The sequence below is a fragment of the Triticum aestivum genome, chromosome 3A (assembly GCF_018294505.1).
Source record: "Triticum aestivum cultivar Chinese Spring chromosome 3A, IWGSC CS RefSeq v2.1, whole genome shotgun sequence".
Lineage (NCBI taxonomy): Eukaryota > Viridiplantae > Streptophyta > Magnoliopsida > Poales > Poaceae > Triticum > Triticum aestivum.
Window position 1 is genome coordinate 139,389,024 of NC_057800.1, and position 9,436 is coordinate 139,398,459.

The 9,436-nt window shown below is 47.9% G+C and overlaps 1 pseudogene; it reads right to left on the reverse strand.

Annotated features, from left to right (window-relative positions):
* Positions 1–1,620: 1,620 nt before the first annotated feature.
* Positions 1,621–9,436, reverse strand: part of LOC123058146 (cell division control protein 48 homolog D-like) — a 14,456-nt pseudogene continuing 6,640 nt past the window's right edge.

Sequence of the window (9,436 nt, forward strand, 5' to 3'; positions counted from 1 at the left end):
TGCTGTGATCATGATTTATTTTCTATTTATTCGGATTAAATCTCGTAGTAATTTGTTCATATTTCCAACACATCACAGCTCCGGCCCCAAGCAGAACGCCCAACAAGCCATGTATTTTGCGTTGAACATTTGGAATGAACGTAACCGGCGGGTCTTCAAGCACATCTCTTTGACTGCTGACGAAGTTGTCTCCTTTGCCTTGGACTTAGGGGCTATTTGGTTCTAGGTCTAGCCATGCCACATTTTGCCATGCAATGTTGCCACACTTGTCTAAGGTTAGTTCTTCAAAATGAGAGCCACAAGTTGGCAAGCCTAAGGAAATCTTGCCACATTTTTTGAGTGTATGTGATGTGGGATTCTAGTGTGGCTTGCCTAAAGTGTGGCTTGAATCAAACACCCATCCAAATTAATCAAACTTGCCTAACCTTAGATGTGGCAACCTTAAGCAAACTTAGTCTCAAACCAAACATCCCCTTAAATCACTTACGTTTAGCCTTTTGTAGACCCCCTCCTGAACCAGACTGAGGTTCTACCTTTTGTACATTATAAACTCTGCCTTTCGGCAACTCTCTTTACATTCTCTATCTATAATGCAAAGGCAGAACACCTGCCATTCATCCTCAAAAAAACATTGCAGAACGACTAGTTAATGTATTACATGACACATTTTCCGAAACTCATGACTGAATCTTTATAAAGCATTTCTTTTTGAGGGAAGGAAGAGCATGAAAGTCAAACTTTGTTTGGACAAGCAGTTAAGCCTTAGTGTTTTCAGAGAAAAGAGCACGGGGCCCCCAATTTCATTTTCATGAAACTGATAATGGTTAAACCTTAAATTCCAACCCACCATGCTCTTTTTCAATAATTAATTTCCCCAAAGTAGGAAGCGATGTAAGAATTTGTTCGCCTCTATGACCATTTGTCCGGCCGGCGACGACAAGCCGGACGAACCGAGCATCACGGCAGTGGGCCGCACAGGCGAGGAGACAGCGTCCACAGAGACCTCGCCCCGAAGGGTGTATGACATTCAGTTTTCTTTTTCCTTTTTTCTGGAAAAGGAGGATCAGACCACGGCCTCTGCAGACATGACATTCAGTTGGGTAGAACCAAATGGCCTTAGGAAAAGGGTGGCGCAGAACAACTCATTGTTGGCTAACAAACGTCTCTCTGCAACTAAGTCTGTTGGGAGCCACACGTATCAGACACAAGTTGCTAAGCACCGGCATGAAATATTTGCCTTCAGCTCTAGTTCTTACAGGTTCAATAATATGAAACTCATGTTCTTACAGGCTCACATGCCAGACATATCCAGTGACCTTCTGCATCTTGTGCAGGAGCAGAGGAGAGGGGGGTTGAGAGAGAAGCGCGCTAATTGCGTGCAATCCACGGTTCAGTTCACGGCTTAGTCTAGTTTTCAGAGTCTTATCCCTGCCTACGATGAATAGAAAGCACAACAAAGAGCTTCTTATTTCGTCAACTGTATTTCTGTATAATGTATGTATGTAAATAAATTCTTACTAACGAAAATTACATACATGGAAAGAAGTGATCGACGAGAACAAAAACATAGCCTATAATATTCTGGTACTCCTACTTCATGTTCTAACAATGGTTACTGGATCACTTGTACAGATCATCTTCCTCCTCATCAGCTGCCGCGGAGTTGTCTGCAGCAGCTTCTGCCGCCTGGGGCTGCGCCGGGAAGCGGAACTCGGTGCCAAACCCCCTGGACTGCTGTAGCGTCTGTGCGAAGGCCTGGTACTTCCGGATGTCGGCGTCACTCACGCTCCGCCTCGCGTACTTCATTGAATCCTCGAAGTGAGCCGCCTTGATCTCCGCAGCCTCCTCTTCCTGCCCACCGTCCACCTCCATGGTGTCTTTCCCCATCCTCTGCCTCTCCATGTCCTTTTCAATGTCCTCCCTTATGGCGTACTTGCACGTCCTCTGGCAGATCTCCGTGATGTCGGCACCACTGAAGCCGGCGGTGAACTTTGCGAGTGCACCGAGGTCGACGTCCTTGGCCACAGGAGACTTCCGGAGGCAGGCCTTGAAGATTTGGTGCCGCGAGGCCTCGTCCGGCAAGGGGATGTAGATGAGCTGGTCCAGGCGGCCGGAGCGAGCAATGCAGAGTCAATAATGTCCGGCCTATTGGTGGCGCCGATGATGAAGACGGTCTTCTTGGCGTTCATGCCGTCCATCTCGGTGAGCAGCTGGTTCAGGACCCTGTCTGCCGCGCCGCCGGCGTCGCCCACTCTGCTGCCCCTTTGGCTTGCGATGGAGTCGAGCTCGTCGAAGAATACGACGCACGGTGCAGACTGCCGCGCCTTGTCGAAGATCTCGCGCACGTTGGCCTCGCTCTCGCCGAACCACATGGTGAGCAGCTCTGGCCCCTTGATGCTGATGAAGTTGGCCTGGCACTCGTTGGCGATCGCCTTCGCCAGCAAGGTCTTGCCGCATCCTGGTGGCCCGTAGAAGAGGACGCCCTTGGACGGCAACATGCCAAACTTCTTGAATTTCTCCGGGTGCTCGACCGGGTACTGGACGGTCTCTTGCAGCTCCCTCTTGACACCGTCGAGGCCGCCGATGTCGTTCCAGTTGACGTTGGGCACCTCCACGACGGTCTCACGTAGCGCGGACGGGTTCGTGCCGACGAGCGTTGTCTTAAGGTGGTCATTGGTGACGGCCATGGAGTTCAAGATCTCGGCGTCGATAGTGTCGTCCTCTAAGTCAATCACGTCCATCTTCTCCCTGATGCACTGCAGCGCCGCCTCGGTGCATAGCGCGGCCAAGTCGGCGCCGATATCCGTGCGTATCCTTGGCAATCACCTCAAGGTTGACGTCCTCGTCCAGCTTCATGTTTTTCGTGTGGATGCGGAGCACTTCGAGACGCCCAACCTCGTCCGGCACGCCGATGTCGATCTCGCGATCGAACCTCCCGAAGCGCCTCAAGGCAGGGTCGATGCTGTTGGGACGGTTCGTGGCGCCCATGACAATGACGTGCGTGCGGGCTTTCATGCCGTCCACCAGAGTCAGCAGCTGGGAGACGATGCGCCTCTCGACCTCGCCGTGAGTCTTCTCCCTGTTCGGAGCAATGGAGTCGATCTCGTCGATGAAGATGATGGAGGGCGCGTTCTTCTCGGCCTCCTCGAAGGCCTCCCTCAGGTTGCTCTCGCTCTCTCCAGCCATCTTCGACATTATCTCTGGGCCGTTGATAAGGAAGAAGAAGGCCCCGGTCTCGTTGGCCACCGCACGGGCGATGAGCGTCTTGCCGGACCCTGGAGGGCCGTAGAGGAGGATGCCTTTGGGAGGCTTGACGCCAATGCTCTTGAAGATCTGCGGATGCCTGAGTGGCAGCTCGACGAGCTCCCTGATCAGAGTCAGCGGTTTCCCCATGCCACCCACGTCGTCGTAGCCGATGTCGTCAAGCCTCTCCTCGTCCTCCCGTTTGACCGGCTCGCCCTCGCAGAATATCTCCATGTCGGGCACCACGACACAGTAGTCCACCGTGGGGTCGATCTCCATGACCTTGAACTCAACGCTCCGCATGCCACCACGCACAAGGAAGAGGTCACCCTTGTGGACCGGGCGGTAGGCGTCGATGAAGTAGGGCTTGAGGTAGGCGTCGAAGAGGTTCCCCTCGATGCCCTCGACGGTGTCGTCCAAGGGGAGGATGTGCACGCGTCTGCCGAACTTGGCTTCATGGCACAGGTGCACCGACACGACGTCGGCAATGCACACGCGCAGGTTGTAGCGGGCCACCACTAGTAGAAAACAGGGCTATGGTCCAGGCCGGCTCAGCCCATTAGTCCCGGTTCAGTCTAGAACCGGGACCAATGTGGGCATTGGTCCCGGTTCGTGAGCCCAGGGGGCCGGCCGGGCCACGTGGGCCATTGGTCCCGGTTCGTCTGGACCTTTTGGTCCCGGTTGGTGGGACGAACCGGGACCAATGGGCCTCGCTCCTGGCTCACCACCATTGGTCCTGGTTGGTGGCTTGAACCGGGACCAAAGGCTTCCCTTTAGTCCCGGTTCATGTCATCAACCGGGACCAATGAGGTGCCTATATATACCCCCTCGCGCAAGAGCAGAGCACAGTGCTCTATTTTTTCTGGCCGAGGGGGAGAGGGCTTTGTGGTGCTCTAGCTCACCTCCTATGCACATGAGGTGTTCGATGGAATGCCCGAGCCACACTACTTAAGCTTTCTCCTCTCGAAGCTCGACCTCCAAGCTCCATTTTCCTCGAGATTTGTCTAGATTTAGCGGTCCGTCACGCCCCGTCCCCGTCTTCACCGTCGTCGATCACCCGCGTCGATCTCATCACCGACACCACCGTGGTGAGCCTCTTGTTCTTATCTTCTTTCTAAAAGGAAAAATATTCTTACTTGTATGTTTAGATAGATACTTGTATCATTTTCTTACATTTATTATTGCATCTTATATAGTGCGATGGTTTTGGTATCCGCCCCCGTCGGCCCTCGTCCTGTCTATGATTTGGATTTGGTATGTATATTATCTTTATAACTATTGGTTCATTTATTGTTTATGAAAATTATGCCGACCAACGTGACATAGATTTTATTTATCTAGGATGTATGTGAATCGGAAATGCCAACCGACCCTATTGTCGAGAGGTTAAATTTAGTTGAAGAAGAAAACAATTTGTTGAAGGAAAAAATAAAAAAAATGAGGAGGAGAAGATGATATTGGAGTTGCATGTTGCGGATGTCGTCGATGATCACAAGATCAAGATGGATGCAATGCGCTTGAAGATTAGAAAGATTAGAAAATATGCCATTCATACCGAGGCTTGGTATCATTATGCCGTTGGATCAATTGTTACCTTGGTTGTGATTATGATCGCATTGAAATGTTTTACATAGTTTCAATGTATGGTTTAATTAATTAGATGCTCTGGAGAGCTATATATTGTTAGATGAGAACTATGTATGCACTTTGGTTTTAATGTGATGATGAACTTCTATTAATTTGGACACTTAATTATATATAATGCACGCAGATGAACCGGCAATGGATGTACGGTGACAGACACACCCGCGAGTACATTAAGGGCGTGCATGAGTTTCTCGATGCGGCTGAGGCAAACAAGCAGAATGGTTTTATGTGTTGTCCATGCACTGAATGTGGGAATAAGAGGTCTTACTCTAACCGGAAAATCCTTCACTCCCACCTGCTTTACAAGGGTTTCATGCCATACTATAATGTTTGGACGAGGCACGGAGAAATAGGGGTTATGATGGAAGACGGCGAAGAAGAAGAGTACGATGACAACTATGTGCCCCCTGAATACGGTGATGCTGCAACGGGGGGAGCTGGTGAAGATCAAGAGGAACCAGACGATGTGCCCAATGATGCTGCCACGGGTGAAGCTGTTGAAGATCAAGAGGAACCAGATGATGTGCCCGATGATGATGATCTCCGCCGGGTCATTGTCGATGCAAGGACGCAATGCATTAGTCAAAAGGAGAAGCTGAAGTTTGATCGCATGTTAGAGGATCACAAAAAAGGGTTATACCCCAATTGCGAAGATGGCAACACAAAGCTCGGTACCGTACTGGAATTGCTGCAGTGGAAGGTAGAGAATGCTGTGGCTGACAAAGGATTTGAGAAGCTACTGAAAATATTGAAGAAGAAGCTTCCAAAGGATAACGAATTGCCCGACAGTACATACGCAACAAAGAAGGTCGTATGCCCTCTAGGATTGGAGGTGGAGAAGATACATGCATGCCCTAATGACTACATCCTCTACCGTGGTGCATACAAGGATCTGAACGCATGCCCGGTATGCGGTGCATTGCGGTATAAGATCAGACGAGATGACCCTGGTGATGTTGACGGCGAGCCCCTCAGGAAGAGGGTTCCTGCAAAGGTGATGTGGTATGCTCCTATAATACCACGGTTGAAACGTCTGTTCAGAAACGAAGAGCATGCCAAGTTGATGCGATGGCACAGTGAGAACCGAAAGAAAAATGGGAAGTTGAGAGCACCCGCTGACGGGTCGCAGTGGAGAAAAATCGAGAGAAAGTACTGGGATGAGTTTGCAAAGGACCCAAGGAATGTATGGTTTGCTTTAAGCGCGGATGGCATTAATCCTTTCAGGGAGCAGAGCAGCAATCACAGCACCTGGCCCGTGACTCTATGTATGTATAGCCTTCCTCCTTGGATGTGCATGAAGCGTAAGTTCATTATGATGCCAGTTCTCATCCAAGGCCCTAAGCAACCCGGCAACAAAATTGATGTGTACCTAAGGCCATTAGTTGAAGAACTTTTACAGCTGTGGAATGGAAACGGTGTACGTACGTGGGATGAGCACAGACAGGAGGAATTTAACCTTAAGGCGTTGCTGTTCGTGACCATCAACGATTGGCCCGCTCTCAGTAACCTTTCAGGACAGACAAACAAAGGATATCACGCATGCACGCACTGTTTAGATGACACTGAAAGTATATACCTGGACAAATGCAGGAAGAATGTGTACCTGGGCCATCGTTGATTTCTTCCGACCAACCATCAATGTCAAAAGAAAGGCAAGCATTTCAAAGGCGAGGCAGATCACCGGAAGAAGCCCGCCATGCGCACCGGTGATCACGTGCTTGCTATGGTCAATGATTTACACTATGTAATCTTTGGAAAGGGTCCCGGTGGACTAGCTGTTCCGAATGACGCTGAGGGACACGCACCCATGTGGAAGAAGAAATCTATATTTTGGGACCTACCCTACTAGAAAGACCTAGAGGTCCGCTCCTCAATCGACGTGATGCACGTGACGAAGAACCTTTGCGTGAACCTGCTAGGCTTCTTGGGCGTGTATGGGAAGACAAAAGATACACCTGAGGCACGAGCGGACCTGCAATGTTTGCACGAAAAAGACGGCATGCCTCCGAAGCAGTATAAAGGTCCTGCCAGCTACGCTCTTACGAAAGAAGAGAAAGAAATCTTCTTTGAATGCCTGCTCAGTATGAAGGTCACGACTGGCTTCTCATCGAATATAAAGGGAATAATAAATATGCCAGAGAAAAAGTTTCAGAACCTAAAGTCTCATGACTGCCACGTGATTATGACGCAACTGCTTCCGGTTGCATTGAGGGGGCTTCTATCGGAAAACGTCTGATTAGCCATTGTGAAGCTATGTGCATTCCTAAATGCAATCTCTCAGAAGGTGATCGATCCAGAAATCGTACCAAGGCTAAGGAGTGATGTGGCGCAATGTCTTGTCAGTTTCGAGCTGGTGTTCCCACCATCCTTCTTCAATATCATGACGCACGTCCTAGTTCATCTAGTCGACGAGATTGTCATCCTGGGGCCCGTATTTCTACACAATATGTTCCCCTTTGAGAGGTTCATGGGAGTCCTAAAGAAATATGTCCGTAACCGCGCTAGGCCAGAAGGAAGCATCTCCATGGGCCATCAAACAGAGGATGTTATCGGGTTTTGTGTTGACTTCATTCCTGGCCTTAACAAGATAGGTCTCCCTAAATCGCGGTATGAGGGGAGACTGACTGGAAAAGGCACTCTTGGAAGAGACTCAATAATATGAAGGGACGGATATTCTTGGTCTCAAGCACACTACACAGTTCTACAGAACTCTACCTTGGTGACCCCGTATGTCGATGAACACAAGAACAGTCTGCGCTCCAAACACCCGGAGCAGTGCGACGACTGGATTACATGTGAACACATCAGGACTTTCAGCAGTTGGTTGGAAACACGTCTCAGAGGTGACAACACTGTTTGTGATGAGTTGTACTTGTTGTCCAGGGGACCATCTTTGACTGTATTGACTTACAAAGGATACGAGATAAATGGGAATACATTTTACACGATCGCCCAAGATCAAAAGAGCACCAACCAAAACAGCGGTGTTCGCTTTGATGCAGCAACCGAGAGCGGAAAGGACACATATTATGGTTACATAGTGGACATATGGGAACTTGACTACGGACCTGATTTTAAGGTCCCTTTGTTTAAGTGCAAATGGGTCAATCTGTTAGGCGGCGGGGTACAGGAAGACCCACAGTACGGAATGACAACAGTGAATCTGAAAAATCTTGGGTACACTGACGAACCGTTCGTCCTAGCCAATGATGTGGCACAGGTTATCTATGTGAAGGACATGTCTACCAAACCAAGAAAAAGAAAAGATAAAGAAGCGAATACATCATACGATGAGCCAAAGTGCCACATAGTTCTTTCAGGAAAAAGGGACATCCTGGGAGTGGACGGCAAGACAGACATGTCTGAAGATTATGAAAAGTTTCATGAGATTCCTCCCTTCAATGTCAAGGCTGACCCAAGCATCCTGATAAACAATGAAGATTATCCATGGTTACAGCGCAATAAGCAAATGACACAAGCGAAGAAAAAGTGAAGACTTTCTCCCGCAACTATTATGATGATACCATGCCAAATTTGTAATAGACGAACATGCTACCATTGTCCGTTTTGTACATGCACATGCTATGTGGGTGAAATTATGATACCATCCCAACTTTCAACTTTTTCAGAGTTCATTTGAAATGCTTTCATGTCTTATGGTTTGAAACTTTGATACTTCGAAAGTGATTGTCCATTTTGTACACGAAGTGCATTAAGTTTTTGTCGTAACCCTCTCTACTTTTTGGAATATGCTATGTGGAAATGATGATACCATGCCAACTTTCAACCTTTTCAGAGTTCATTTTGAAATGCTTTCCAATTTCAGAGTCATTTAGCTCAAAGAATGAATTAATAGCAAACAGAATGAACTACAAAACTTTTATGAAAATAAAAACAATCAATTAAAATATTATGTTATGATCAACTAAAATAAAACTATAATATTCTTCAATAGCAAAAAGAATATAATTTTTGTGACCTAAAATCAAACTATAAGTATTTAATTGTAAGTATAAATAAAAAATAAATAGCAAAGAAGAAAAAAAAATCTATTTTTATAGTAAAGTTATTTATAAACTAGTGATTCACACAAATTTTTAAAAATTCAAATTTAAACTATTCAAAATTTAAAACTAATGGCACTAACAGAAAGTTTATAATTTTTGTGACCTAAAAGCAAAAAGAAATCACTAAAAAACTGTAAGTATTTAGTTTTAAGTAGAAATAAAAAATAAAAAACCAAAAAAATGCCTCCTACTGGGCCTCCACGGCCTGAATACGACTAGAAACCCTACATGGGCCAGGATTCAGGCCCGCAGAAGGCCCAATAGGCCCACAGGCAGTAGCAAGTTTAGGCCCGAAAGCCTGCATTAGAGAGGAGCTCGAATGGGGAGGCACACCAGCGCTTATAAACCAGTGCCGGCGCCCTTCAGCTAGCAATGTGGGACTAAACTTTTGGGCGCGGGGCAGCACAAGGCCATTGGTCCCGGTTGGTGGCACCAACCGGGACTAAAGGTGGCATTGGTCACGGTTCGTGGCACCAACC